Raw genomic sequence first — 16192 nt, forward strand, 5'->3', positions numbered from 1 at the left:
AAAAATGTCGGCTGGGGATTGGCATGCATGTCGCTCCCCTCCTGCACAAGGGAATAAGGCAGGAGTTGGGAGCACATGGCCCATGCCAGCAAGCCGTTCAGCTGATGCACGCGACGGCTGCTGGGAGGCAGAACCCTGACCACCCCCTGGAAGGTGTCGCTGAGCAGGGTCTGGCGACGCCTTTTGCTGGCACGGGAATCACTGGAGGGAGCAGAAGAGGCCACTGAGGACTGGCTGCCAGAACAGGCCTCAGTGTCGGTGGCAGGAGTTGCAGAGGGAGGAGGAGCAGTGCGTTGCTGACGTACTCCTGCTGGTGCTGCTGGAGGAGGTGGAGGAGGGCGGGTGGCTGCTGCCGACGGCTTCGCAGTGGTGGCGGGTCTGCCACTGCCAGCTTCCTTCAACTTCACGAACTCCTCATGCTCATGAAAGTGTTTCCCTGCAAGATGGTTGACCAGAGAGGTGGTGCCAAACGCAGATTGCTCCTTCCCTCTGCTGAGCTGCTTGCGGTACTGGTTGCAGGTGGCATACTTGCACACCACATATGGCAGGGTGAAAAAAATTCCATATTGGGGAGGTAAAGTTTCCCCCTCTGCTGGAAGGTGCTGCTGCCGCTGGTCTCCCTGTGGTGGTTGGAGGGGGGGGGGGTTCTTGGTGCGGCTGGTGGTGGCACTGGCAGAACTCGTCTCCGGATCAGCACGCTGTGTGGCCTGCATACCACGCCCACTTGTGATCCTGCCCATGCCTGCGATGCTGATCCTTCTAGCAAGGCCCACAGATGCATCATCCTCCTCCTCCTCAGAGCTGATGACATCCCCACTCCCAGGACCTGGCACCCAGTCTTTGTCCTTCACCCTGTCATCATCATCCTCCCCCTCCGCAAACATGTCCTGCTGGGATCCCACAAACTCCCCTTCTGCATGCATGGGCGGATGGACAGTCACCACTGTCTGACTGTCCAAAGCATCATCCCCCAAAGTGCCCATGAGCATTCCTTCCTCCTCCAATTCTGCCGCAACAGCACTCCATAACCCCGCTGTGTTTGGGGATAAGAAGGTGCTGAGTGACAGGGTGCTGGTGTCGCCCGCTGGGGCTGGAGAACTGCACTCCTCCTCCCCAGGCAGTGCTGGTCAGCTGCTGCTGCTCTTGCGAACAGGAGTGGTGGCGGGGGTGGAGGACTCGGTTCTAGAGCTAATGGTGGCCTGCTCATCCACCATCAGTTCCACCACAGTATCAGCGTCCTTCTCCTCAATAGGACGGCTACGACCTGGCGGTGGGAGGAACATCTGCACCACACGCTGCTGCTGTGTCTCTACAGCAAGACTCCCAGCTGTTGGGCGGCCAAGGCGTCCACTGCCAGTGGCTAATGGCGGAATAGCCACTGGTGCAGATGCAGAACTGCGCATGGTGGTGGTGGTGGCGCGGCTGCCATGCCCACGACCTTCTCTCTTGGCGATGCCCACGCTGCCCTTGCTGCCCCTGCCCAAACCGCGGCTGCCAGTGCCAGACATTGTATATTTTTAATATTATACAAATGAAAAAAAAACTTATGTATGTAAAGGTGGGTGGGACAAGTGGGGTACTTTAATGGGGTGGGACTGGTGGTGGTGGTGAGTGTGTGAGTTGACTCTACAGCAGAGATCGGTGTAGCACTAACGAGAGAGTGCGCACACATAGACCCTAGCTGACGCTGACTGACGGTGTCCCTATACACAGACTACAGTACAAGTCAGCAAATACACAATAGAAGTAATAGAAGAAAATAGGACGGGTGTAGCACTAATGAGAGGGTGCGGACAGCGCAGACGTGCACTGCGCACACAAAGACCCTAGGTAACGCGGTGACGGACGGTCCCTATACACATACTAGAGTACACTACAGTACTACTAACTAAACAATAGAAAAATCTAGCTAAATAATAGAACAGGTGTGACTAGATTACAGAGAGCAGATACAGGACAGGTATAGCAGTAAAGCTGGGCCTTGCTAATTACAAAATAGTACAAATCTATCTAACACAGAAGTAGTAGTACAGTAGAGTAGGACAGGTGAGAGCACAGGTAACTAGAGACTAGAACATAGAGCAGGGCAGGCTGCCTTGCCTAGGCACAGGGCCTAGCTGCTGGCTGCAGCTGCAGCAGTGACAGTCTCCCTCCCTAGTCCCTAATCACACAAACTAAACTGCCTAAAATACATAAATCTACAATACAAAGCAATACAGTTGAATATCAAGTGTTGGAGTGTAAAAACGCTTGGTTTAGAACAATATAAATGCACTTGCACACAGACAAAACGCACTGGAGCAGTCTCTCAGTACAGTTAGTCAGTAAGTCGCAAGCAGGACGAGTGAGGCAAGATGGCATCCGCTATTTATAGAGGGGGGCTTGGCCAGGCTCCCCCTCTTTGATTGGCTGCAGTCAGAGGGCTGGGAGCCCTCTGATTCGCTTGTGAGGACTCGAGGTGACGTCAGACGTAACGCTATCCGAGCTCGTGACGCTATCCGAGCTCGGATAGCTAGGATATCTCCGGATATCTGCTTGCTATCCGAGTGCGCTCGGATAGCATAGCCCGGATAGCTAATACTATTCGAGTTTGGTATTCGAGCTCGAATAGTGAAAAAAGAGCTAAGATATTCGAGTACCTCGGATATCCTAGCTCAGATGAGCACCACTGGAGAAAACTTTTCTTGATAGAAAGAGCCTTCAGAGACACCTAAAATCTCACACAGGTGAGAAACCTGATTCATGTTCAGAGGGTGGGAAATGATTTACTCAGAATGGAAACCTTAGTAGACACATGAGAATACACACTGGGTAAAGGCATTTTTTCATGTTCAGAGTGCGGGAAAGATTTTTTTGACAGAGGAAACATTCATAAACACCAAGAGATTCACACAGGTGTCAGATTATATTCATGTTCACACTTTTGTAAAGCACATAATAAGACACAGAGGTAAGAGGCCTCTGTCATGTTCAGAATGTGGGGAAGCATTTCATGATAGAATGATCACTCAGAGACACCTAAACCAACTCACACAGGTGAGAAGCTGTACTCATGTTCAGAGTACGGGAAACATTTTACTCAAAAAGGAAACCTTATCAGACACATGAAAATACACTCTGGGGAGGAGACGTTTTCATGTTCAGAGTGCGGGAAAGATTTCTATGACAGAGGAAACTTTCATAGACACCAAAAAACTCACACAGGTGACATATCGTATTAATGTTCAGACTTTAGTAATGCACATGATAAGACACACAGGTAAGAGGCTTCTGTCATGTTCAGAATGTGGGAAAACTTTACATGATATAAAGAACCTTCAGAGACACCTAAAAACCCACACAGGCAAGACGCCTTATTCATATTCAGAAGGTGGGAAATGTTTTACTGAGAATGGAAAACCTTAAAAGATTTGTGAGAATATACACTGGGGAGCAGCCTTTTTCATGTTCAGAGTGCGGGAAAGATTTTTTTGACAAAGGAAACATTCATAAACACAAAGAGACTCACACAGGTGACAGATCATATTCAAGTTCAAACTTTTGTAAAGCACATGATAAGACACAGAGGTAAGAGGCCTTTGTCATTCAGAATGGGGAAAAACTTTTCATGATAGAAAGAGCCTTCAGATACAACTAAGAAAACTCACACAGGTGAGAAGCTGTATTCATTTTCAGAGTGTGGGAAATGTTTTACTCAGCATGGAATCCTCATCAGACAAATGAAAATATACACTCTGGGGAGGAGACTTTTTCATGTTCAGAGTGCGGGAAAGATTTCTATGACAGAGAAAACTTTCATAGATACCAAAAAACTCACACAGGTGACAGACCATATTCATGTCCAGACTTTAGTAACGCACATGATAAGACACACAGGTAAAAGGCTTTTGTCTTGTTCAGAATGTGGGAAAACTTTTCATGATAGAGCCTTCAGAGACACCTAAAAAACTCACACAGTTGAGAAACAGTATTCATGTTCAGAGTGTGGGAAATGTTTTATTTAGAAATGAAACCTTACTAGACACATGAGAATACACCCTGAGGAGCAGCCTTTTTCATGTTCAGAGTGCAGGAAAGATTTCTACAACAGATGAATATTTCATCACACAGTTTACAGATTGTATTCATGGTCAGACATTTGTAAAGCACATGATAAGACACAGAGGTAAGAGGCCTCTGTCATTCAGAATGTGGGAGAACGTTTCATGATACAAAGAGCCTTCAGAGACACCTAAAAAAACCTCATACAGGTAAGAAACCTTATTCATGTTCAGATGGTGAGAAATGTTTTACGCAGAACGGAAACCTTAATTTACACGTCACAATATACACTGCTGTGCGGCCTTTTTCATGTTCAGAGTGTGGGAAAGTTTTCTATGCAGAGGAAACTTTCGTAGACACCAAAAGACTTACACAGGTGATAGATTGTATTAATGTTCAGACTTTAGTAACGCACATGATAAGACACACAGGTAAGAGGCTTCTGTCATGTTCAGAATGTGGAAAAACGTTTCCTGATAGAAAGAGCCTTCAGAAACACCTAAAACACTCACACAGTTGAGAAACTGTATTCATGTTCAGAGTGTGGGAATTTTTTTTATTTAGAATAGAAACCTTACTAGACACAAGAGAATACACCCTGAGGAGCGGCCTTTTCCATGTTCAGAGTGCGGGAAAGATTTCTACAACAGATGAATATTTTGTAGACACCAAGAAATTCACAAAGTTTACAGACTGTATTCATGGTCAGACTTTTGTAAAGCACATGATGAGACATAGAGGTAAGAGGCCTCTGTCATTCAGAATGTGGGAGAACGTTTCATGATAGAAGGAGCCTTCAGAGACACCTAAAAAACTCATACAGGTAAGAAACCTTATTTATGTTCAGAGGGTGGGAAATGTTTTACTCAGAATGGAAACCTTAATTTACACGTGAGAATATACACTGGGGCATGGTCTTTTTCATGTTCAGAGTGCAAGTGAGTTTTCTATGACAGAGGAAACTTTCATAGACAACAACAGACTCACACAGGTGATAGATCGTATTAATGTTCAGACTTTTGTAAAGCACATGATAAGACACACGGGTAAGAGGCTTCTGTCATGTTCAGAATGTAGGAAAACTTAACATGATAGAAAGAGCCTTCAGAGACACCTAGAAACTCACACAGGTGAGAAGCCTTATTCAAGTTCAGAGTATGGGAAATTATTTACTCGGAACGGAAACCTTCATGGACACGTGAGAATACACACTGGGAAGCAGCTTTTTTCATGTTCAGAGTGCGGGAAAGATTTCTACAACAGATGAAACTTTCGTAGACACCAAGAAACTCACAAAGGTGACAGACCGTATTCATGTCCAGACTTTACACAGGTAACAGGTAAGAGGCTTTTGTCATGTTCAGAATGTGGGAAAACCTTTCATGATAGAAAGAGCCTTCAGAGACACCTAAAAAACTCACAGGTGAGAAACTTTATTCATGTTCAGAGGGTGGGAAAGTTTTCTATGACAGAGGAAACTTTATAGACACCAAAAAATGGACACAGGTGGCAGACCGTATTCATGTTCAGACTTTTGTAAAGCACATAATAAGACACACAGGTAAGAGGCTTCTGTCATGTTCAGAAGGTGAGAAAATTTTCTTGATAGAAAGAGCCTTCAGAAACACCTAAAATCTCACACAGGTGAGAAGCCTTATTCATGTTCAGAGGGTGGGAAATGATTTACTCAGAATGGAAACCTTAATAGACATGTGAGAATACACACTGGGGAGCGGCCTTTTTAACCACTTCGTCCACAGGTCAGTAGATATATGTCCTCTGGGACTTCATCTAAGCCACAGGTCAGTAGAATCTACTGACCTGTATTGAAGCAGTGCTGTGCAGGATTGGGCTTGCTCCTGTGCACATTTCTGGCACTATCTGATGCAGGACTAATTGGTGAATGGGAATATAAGTTTCCTGAGCTAATGAAATTGATTTTAACTATTAAAAATACTTGTATTTTCTCATTTCATAGTGAAAAACACACTCTGTAGCATTATTTCAGAATCAAATATCTTCACCATAAATTGTGACCGGAACATAATCTAAGTTTTGTGATAAGCGGTAAGAATAGCCAAACAAAATTTGTGCTTTTTTATCTACAGTAGCACTTTTTATTTTTAAACTGGAATTGGTAAAACTGAGAAATACATGTTTTTTCTATTTTTTCTTTGTTTTCCCATTAAAATTCATAGAAAACAAAATTGTTTGAGGGAAAAAATGGCATACAATGAAAGCCTAGTTTGTCTTGAAAAAAACAATATATATTTCATTTCTGTGTCATAAGTAGGGATAAAGTTATTTCTGATTAAATAGGGACATAGCTAAACTGTCAAAACTGCTCTGGTCAATAAGTTGAAAACAAGGTCTGGATGCGAAGTGGTTAAAGTTCGGAGTGGGGGAATGATTTCTATGACAGAGGAAACTTTCATAGAAACCAAAAGACTCACACAGGTGATAGATTGTATTAATGTTCAGACTTTAGTAACGCACATGTTAAGACACACAGGTAAGAGGCTTCTGTCATGTTCAGAATGTGGAAAAACGTTTCATGATAGAAAGAGCCTTCAGAAACATCTAAAACACTCACACAGTTGAGAAACTGTATTCATGTTCAGAGTGGGAAATGTTTTATTTAGAATGGAAACCTTACTAGACACATGAGAATACACCCTGAAAAGCAGCCTTTTTCATGTTCATAGTGCGGGAAAGATTTCTACAACAGATGAATATTTCGTAGACACCAAGAAATTCACAAAGTTTACAGACTGTATTCATGGTCAGACTTTTGTAAAGCACATGATGAGACATAGAGGTAAGAGGCCTCTGTCGTTCAGAATGTGGGAAAACATTTCATGATAGAACATGAATAAGATTTCTCACCTGTGTGAGTTTTTTTTTAGTTGTCTCTGAAGGCTCTTTCTGAGGGTGGGAAATGTTTTACTCAGAATGGAAACCTTAAAAGACACGTGAGAATACACACTGGGGCATGAGTGTGAAAGAGGAAGAGACTCACACAGGTCTCAGATCATATTCATGTCCAGACTAGACTAGGGAAAGATTTCTACAACAGATGAATATTTCGTAGACACCAAGAAATTCACAAAGTTTACAGACTGTATTCATGGTCAGACTTTTGTAAAGCACATGATGAGACATAGAGGTAAGAGGCCTCTGTCGTTCAGAATGTGGGAAAACATTTCATGATAGAAAGAGCCCTCTGAGACACCTAAAAAAACTCACACAGGTGAGAAGCCTTATTCATGTTCAGAGGGTGAGAAATGATTTACTCACAATGGAAACCTTCATGGACATGTGAGAATACACACTGGGGAGTGGCCTTTTTAAGGTTCAGAGTGCGGGAAAGATTTCGATGACAGAGAAAACTTTCATAGAAACCAAAAGACTCACACAGGTGACAGACCGTATTCATGTTCAGACTTTTGTAAAGGACATGATAAGACACACAGGTAAGAGGCTTCTGTCATGTTCAGAATGTGGGAAAACTTTTCATGATAGAAAGAGCCCTCAGAGACACCTAAAATCTCACATAGGTGAGAAACCGTATTCATGTTCAGAGTGTGGGAAATGTTTTATTTAGAATGGAAACCTTACTAGACACGATAATACACACTGGGGAGCGGCCTTATTCATGTTCAGAGAGGAAAGATTTCTACAACCGATGACAATTTGGAAAAACCAAGAAACGTACACAGTTTACAGACCGTATTCATGGTCAGACTTTTGTAAAGCACATGATGAGACATAGAGGTAAGAGGCCTCTGTCATTCAGAATGTGGGAAAACATTTCATAATAGAATGAGCCTTCAGAGACACCTAAAAAAACTCACACAGGTAAGAAGCCTTATTATTGTTCAGAGGGTGGGGAATGTTTTACTGAGAATGGAAACCTTAATAGACACTTGAGAATACACACTGGGAAAGGCATTGTTTTCATATTCAGAGTGCTGGAAAGTTTTTTATGACAGAGGAAACATTCATAAACAGCAAGAGACTCACACAGGTGACAGATCATATTCATCTTCAAACTTTTGTAAAGCACATGATAAGACACAGAGGAAAGAGGCCTCTGTCATTTAGAATGTGGGAAAACTGATCATGATAGAGCCTTTAGAGACACCTAAAAAAACTCATACAGGCGAGAAACCTTAATAATATTCTGAGTGTGGGAAATGTTTTACTTATAATGGAAACCTTACTAGATACATGAGAATACACTGGGGAGCAGCCTTTTTTATGTTCAGAGGGCGGGAACGATTTTAATGACAGAGGAAACATTCATAAACACCAAGAGACTCACACAGGTGTCAGATCATATTCATGTTCAAACTTTTGTAAAGGACATGATAAGACACAGAGGAAAGAGGCCTCTGTCATTTAGAATGTGGGAAAACTGATCATGATAGAAAGAGCCTTTAGAGACACCTAAAAAAACGCGCACACATGAGAAACCTTATTCATGTTCAGAGGGTGGGAAATGTTTAACCAGAATGGAAATCTTAGTAGACACATGAGAATACACACTGGGGAGCGGCATTTTTAATGTTCAGAGTGCTGGAAAGTTTTCTATGACAGAGGAAACTTTCATAGACACGAAAAAACTCACACAGGTGATAGACCATATTCATGTTCAAACTTTTGTAAGGTACATGATAAGACAAACAGGTAAGAGGCCTCTGTCATGTTCGGAATGTGGGAAAACTTTTCATGATAGAAAGAGCCTTCAGAGACACCTAAAAAACCTCACATAGGTGAGAAGCTATATTTATGTTCAGAGGGTTGGAAATGTTTTACTTAGAAAGGAAACCTTGATAGAGACATGAGAATACACACTGGAGAGCAGCATTTTTTATGTTCAGAATGTGGGAAAGATTTCTACAATCAATGAAACTTTCATAGACACAGAGTTTGGGAAAGTATTCTATGACAAAGGCAACTTTCATCAACACCAAAAGACTCAAACAGGTAACAGATCATATTCATGTTCAAAGTTTTGTAAAGCACATAAATAGTTATTTGGGTTGAAAAAAACATACGTCTATTGAGTTCAACCAGAAAACAAAGTACAACACCAGCCTGCTCCCTCACATATCCCTGTTGATCCAGAGGAAGGTGAAAAACCCTTACAAGGCATGGTCCAATTAGCCCAAAAATGAAAAAAAAAATTTCCTTCCCGACTCCAGATGACAATCAGATAAAATCCTAGGATCAACACCACTGTGCATTACCTAGTAATTGTAGCCATGGATGTCTTTCAATGGAAGAAAAGCATCTAAGTCCCCTTTAAATGCAGATTTAGAATTTGGCATAACTACTTCCTGTGGCAATGCGTTCCACATCTTAATCACTCTTACTGTAAAGAACCCTTTCCTAAGTAAATGGCTAAAGTGTTTTTTCTCCATGTGCAGATCATGTCCTCTAGTCCTTTGAGAAGGCCTAGAGACAAGAAGCTCATCTGCATCCACCTGATAAGACACACAGGTAAGAGGACTCTGTCATGTTCAGAATGTGGGAAAACTTTACATGATATAGCCTTCAGACACATCTAAAAACTCACACAGGTGAGAAGCCTTGTTCATGTTCAGTGTGTGGGAAATTATTTACTCAGAATGGAATCCTTCATGGGCACATGAGAATGCACTCTGGGGAGCGGCCTTTTGAAGTTCAAAGTGCGGGGAAAGATTTCTATGATAGAGGAAACTTTCATAGACACCAAAAAACTCACACAGGTCACAGACTGTATTCATGTTCAGAGTGTGGGAAATGTTTTACTCAGAATGGAAACCTTCATGGACATGGGAGAATACACACTGGGGAGTGTCCTTTTTCAAGTTCAGAGCTCGGAAATGATTTCTATGATAGAGGAAAGTTTCATAGACACCAAAAAGCTTACACAGGTGACAGACCCTATTCATGTTCAAACTTTTGTAAAGCACATGATAAGACACATGGATAAGATGCCTCTGTCATGTTCAGAATGTTGGAAAACTTTTCATGATAGAAAGAGCCTTCAGAGACACGTAAAACTTACATGTAAGAAGCCTTGTTCATGTTCAGAGTGTGGGAAATGTTTTTAATCAGAATGGAAACCCTTATAGACAGCGAAGGGAGCATCTTTTTTCATATTCAGAGTGCGGGAGAGATTTCTATGACAGAGGAAACTTTCATAGACACCAAAAGACTCACATAGGTGACAGACTGTATTAATGTTCAGAGGTTGGGAAATGTTATACTCCGAATGGAAACCTTCATGAACACATGTATCCATGTTCAGACTTTTGTAAAGCCCATGATAAGACACACAGGTAAAAGGCTCCTGTCATGTTCAGAATGTGGGATATCTCAGATCATGCTTCTGTTTTTCTCCAATTGGCTTTCCCAGCTACTCGGAGCAAACAGAACCATTGGAGATTGAACCCTCAGTTGCTCACAGATGACTCAGCTTGGAGGGAGATCTCTGAGGCTTTGCACAATTATTTTAGAGAAAACACTATTGATGAGGTTTCTGGTCTAACTGTGCATCTATTTTTAAGAAAATTAATTAAAAAGATGGAGTTTTATTTATTGTGCTCCTGGGGTTTCTATGCTCTTCTGCAATGTTCTAACCGTGTGGGAAGCCCACAAGGTGGTCATTAGGGGTGTACTTCTCAACTTGCGAGGTCCCCCAAAAAAGACTGACTAGGTATGAGTTTCTTATATCTAAGATTCAAAAATTGGAGCAGCAGCATAAGATGTCTCTACTCTCTAGTACAGGCCATGTTACAGAAACTGCACTCTCTGGGAGAAGAAGCTCTTATACCACCTACAAAGTGAATGCAAATGAAAATTTATGATACAAACCAAGTTATTTTATGAATTTGGGAACAAGTCTGGCACACTTTTGGCTATATTGCTTAGGAAAAGACAGACTAGTTCTGTAGGTTAAAAATTCTGAAGGGAAACTGCGTCACACTTTCAAAGATATAGCCAGCGCCTACCAACAATATTACTCTCAGCTCTATAATTTGAACTCTAGCTCAGCTATATCTCCCAACCCTGAGAGTAGGAGGGCTGACATATCCAATTTCTTGTCGGACTTTGGCTTCTCCACAATCACCCCAGACCTTGCTGAGGAATTGGATGAAGACATTTCTATTCCAGAGCTCCTTGCTGCTGTTAAAGGCCAAAAACTGGATAAATGTTGAGGCCCAGATGACCTAACCTCTCAGTACTCTATGCTGCTGCTCTGGCTCCAGCCTTCCTTGAGGCATTTAATGCGATGCCTTCTGGCATTGCTCCCTCTCAACAGTTGCTTAAGGATCACATCACAGTGCTATCTAAAAGTGGCAAGGACCCAAGTCTTGGTCAGAGCTACTGGCCAATATCCTTGCTGACCTTAGATGTGAAAATATTAGCAAGAATATTGGTCATGCACCTGCAGAAGATGGTTGCTGACAAAGCGAATAAAGACCAAGTGGGATTTGTGATGGGGCGTGAGGCATGGGATAACACCACCAAGGTAATTATAGTTCCATTGAGGGTATGTTTCTGTCTACAGACACCAAGAAGGCCCTTGACAGGGTCACCTGGGCTTACATGTCTGCAGATATATCCAATCTGGGACTGGGCATGACAATGAGGTCTTAGATAGAGCTGGTATAGGCAAATCCATCTGCGAGAGCGCAAGTCAACAACACCTTGTCAGAGCCCATCTTACTGAAAAATGGAACACATCTTGTCCCCTGTCTCCACTCATCTACATCCTGACGCTGGAGCCCTTCCTTCATTTGGTAAGGTCAGATGTGAATGTACAGGGGGTAACACTAGGAGGGAAATAATTTGCCAACAATCTCCTGGTTTTTTTATCATTCAGCCCCTCCTATCCTTACCTAATGTAATGTTCTGTTTCTGCTGGTGACGTTCCTGTGAATGTACTAATGTGCTTGGACTTCCTCTCTTCATCAAAAGATGTCCTAATGAACTTTGCTTTGAATCTTGTCTTTTCTCTGCCTGCCAGCAGAGGGCTCACTCCTCCAGAACTTGTATTACGCTACAGACTGTTGGGAGGAGATCTGAATGGTCACCTGGTCTCTCAGCACAAGGATATAAACCAAGCCTGAGCACTAATCCAGTGCTAGTTCATCATACGAGTGTTCTGGCCTTCCCAATCTGAGTTATCGGCCCTTGTACTCTGTTCCTTGCTGCCTTGTATTTTTGTTGCCTTCCTGTGTATGACCAACTGCTTACTCCTACATGAGTCTTTGCCAGAGTGACTACATTGTATGGTTGATATCCTGGTTTATAACTTGCCTGTATGACTAACCATTTGCCTGTTCCTTGTGTCCTGCAAATTACTTTGTGTATATATATGTAAATATCTCTTGAATATACTAACCAGGTTCCATAGTCTGTGTGCACACAATTGTGTGTATATATATATATATATATATATATATATATATATATATATATATAAGCCAAGGGATGAGCAGCACAAACCAAATTTTATGCAATACTATGCAAAGCATGCACGCAGCACTGGAGAACCCCAATCTCCATAAGAAATATATAAATACAGAGGGTGCTGCAGCACACAACAGGAAAACAGTGACAGGGGCTCTTGGTTACGCTTCAATGCGTTTAAGCTCACCAACTGCGCCAAAGTGTCCCCGATCCGGTGAGTCCCACCCCAACCAGGCAAAAATGCCAGTCTTTATCAGCGTTATACTGGGAACCATGCCAAAAGCCCAGGGGTCAGCCAAATGGGAGAAATGAAATTAAAAACATTTAATTTAAACATTTAATTTCATTTCTCCCATTTGGCTGACCCCTGGGCTTTTGGCATGGTTCCCACTAGAACACTGATAAAGACTGGCATTTTTGGCTGGTTGGGGTGGGACTCACCGGATCGGGGACACTTTGGCGCAGTTGGTGAGCTTAAACGTGTTGAAGCGTAACTAAGAGCCCCTGTCACTGTTTTCCTGTTGTGTGCTGCAGCACCCTCTGTATTTATATATATATATATATATATATATATATGTATTTATATATATATATATATATATATATATATATTTATATATATATATATATATACATATATACATATATATATATATATATATATATATATATATATATATCTGGCCACTTCGGGTTTTGGCCAGTCAAAACTAGAAGTGGCCATCTCACTGCGCCCAATGTCTAAAATGAATTGATTCCTGGTGGCTCCCTTCCTCTCCCTGGTTCTGGCTCCTTCCCCTGCCCCTCCTATTGCCTTCTGGCAGCCAGAGACACATGCAATGCACCCAGAGTCCTTCATTGTGGTAGGAAAGCAGAGCGGGAATGCTGCAGACATTGTTTCTACCAGCAACCGCTCTGCAGGAATGAACAGCACAAATCCCTGCTTTCCTTCCATGATGAACGACACTGGGTGCATTGTGTGTGTCCCCGGCTGCCAGAAGTCAATAGGAGGGGGGTAGGGGGAGTAGCCAGTGCCATAGGAGAAGAACTAAGCCACCAGCAATCCACTCATTTCAGACATTGGCTGCATTAAGACAGCAACCTTTTTTTTATCATTATTTCTTATAAAAAGGTACCCAATTTAAAAGATCATCTTTCACATAGTGAATTTGTAAGCCATCGGACACAGAACTGGTTAGAGAGGCAGAGACCAGTAGGTAACTACAAATAACATGGTTGCACTTGTAAATTTTTGATTATGGGCAGACAATATATTTGGTTTGACAAGGTAGTGAGGTTCAAACAATTTATGAGCTGTAAGACCAAGGGCATAATATATGCCCTTGTGTGTCCCTGCCAGATGATATACTGTATATTGGGATGATTACTAGAATGATGCAGGAACCTTATCAGGACCATTGTAGATCCTTGGGAAATCCTAAAGCCAAGGGGTGTCCCAGGGTGATGGAACATATGAATCGGGTCCTTATGGGTGACTCCACTAAACTTAGATTTTGTTTTGGCCCAGAACAGGTGACTGGGGACAGGAGGGGTGGTGATTGGTTTAGAAAATTACAGCACAGAGAAAGCTTCTGGATCTGTTTTTTTTGATGCAGTGGGTCCTTTGGGCCTAAATGAAAGAAATGATCTATCTGTATTTTTATAGTGCATGACGTTGTTTATAGCTATTCTGTATGTGTTTTTATATATAGGCTTTTCTAATTATATTCTCTCTTGCTATCTCCTGTAGTTGATATTCACTTGCTTCATTCAGGGGCGGGTGGAATCCAGAGTGCGCGCACTCCCTGATGTCAGTTCTATCTGTGAATGAGTTGGTTTCATGGTAGGGATATTCTCTATAATTTTATTTGATAAGCCCCTTTTTTTCTTGGGTTTTTGACCAGTGTTTTATTGATTTCTGGCTGGCGTCCTGTTGCCGCAGCAATGGCCGTCTCAGCCCTGATTGGACTGATTATTTTTGGTCCTCTCGGGCTGTGATAGACTGAGTGCAGTGGAAGGATCTAAAACTGTCATGGCTAGAGTGATCGGGGGAGCCCTAGAGTGTTGTGCAATGTACTTCATGTCATCCTATTTGGATGACTCCACTGGCAACCTGATTAGTCACCGTGACTAGCGACTATTTCCTGTTTCCTGCTGTTGGAGCGCAGATTGTGAGAACAGATGGGATGGCTGTGTGCTTCTGGCGTCCCGCATGCCCAAGTATTTACAATCACTATCAGTGAGTACACTATTTAAGGGGTAGCTATTGGGGGGCTCAGTGTCCTGATGAAGCACTCCATTGAGTGAGTGAGAAACAGCTGTCGACCTCCTGCATGCTGTACCCTCTCCATATGCTAACTATGGTTCATTGCTTGGCAATTTTTTTAAGTGTTTGATTAAACTTCTGTCCATAACATATACACTGGGTTGCTATGCATTACTCCTTATGCAGGCAGATCTAATTATATATACTTCAGATGCAAGTGTATGCCTTGCCTTCTGAATACACTTGCCTGCAGGATTATTATTTTGTATTCATTCCTGGATATTGTTGCATTTAATTATATTGCTGTGCAAGAGGTTAATGTACATTGCTGGCTTTGTTTCTTCACTTATATTCATTGCCTTTGTAAATAAACTCCCATTATTCATTTATTCCTGGCCTTGGTATTTCAGTTATTTCTTGAACAGTGACATTTCCATTTGGTTGAAGGTCTTGTGCATTGCTCATGAAGTGCTCATAAAGTGCGATACACAATTTTTACGCTACCCATACACCTAATTTTATCTCAGCTTTTACTTTCTTTGGTTGTATCTCCAACTTAAATATTAATTATTGAAACCGGTTGAAACCGGTAGTGACACACAGAAAGGCAACCAGCGTGACGAGTTGGTGACCAGTTCCACCACACAACAACGCGGAATCAGCTGCAGCTATCCCAGGTCCTGGCCAGACCGAGGAAAGGAGAACAGATCGTGGGCTGCCTCTAACACGCGCTGTAACTACTTTTTAAATGTAAGTGCAATATATTGTGTTTGCAAGGATAAGTAAATAAGGTTAATGCACCATAGGAACGCTTTTTGTTTTTTCTTGATTAACACATACAATGACAGATAAAAAAATACTACATTTTACTACTGGATTTTTCTAATAAATTAAAACCTTTTATACTTCTACCTGATCTGGTTTGCGTATCCTCCTTTTTTGTTCACTCAAAATTCTTTGTCAACATGAAAAATACTTGTAAACACCATCTGTAAAAAAACAGAAGACAGACAAAAAAAAATACCAACTTACATGTATTAACACATACAATATCAGATATAAAATACTACACGTAAAATGCACACAACGGGATCTGTAAAAAAAAATGTTTATACGTGCATACTTATTATACTGGAAAAGAGAAAAAAAAGTCAGACAAAAAGAGTAATAAAGTTGCAAGGAGAAAGAACAAATACATGTTATAACAAACCCGATGCCAAACTCTTCTTCAACATGAAAAATTCTTGTCGACCGCCATCTGTAAGAAAACAGAAGAGAGACAAAACAGAAAAAGAGAAAACAACGTACATGCATTTACACATACAATGGAAGAAATAAAATATTACACATTGCAAAACTAAAGGATACTACAGGTTGGGCCATTTATATGGATACACTGTATCTATGGATACACCCCAT

Source organism: Hyperolius riggenbachi, chromosome 6, assembly GCF_040937935.1.
Source record: "Hyperolius riggenbachi isolate aHypRig1 chromosome 6, aHypRig1.pri, whole genome shotgun sequence".
NCBI classification, from domain to species: domain Eukaryota; kingdom Metazoa; phylum Chordata; class Amphibia; order Anura; family Hyperoliidae; genus Hyperolius; species Hyperolius riggenbachi.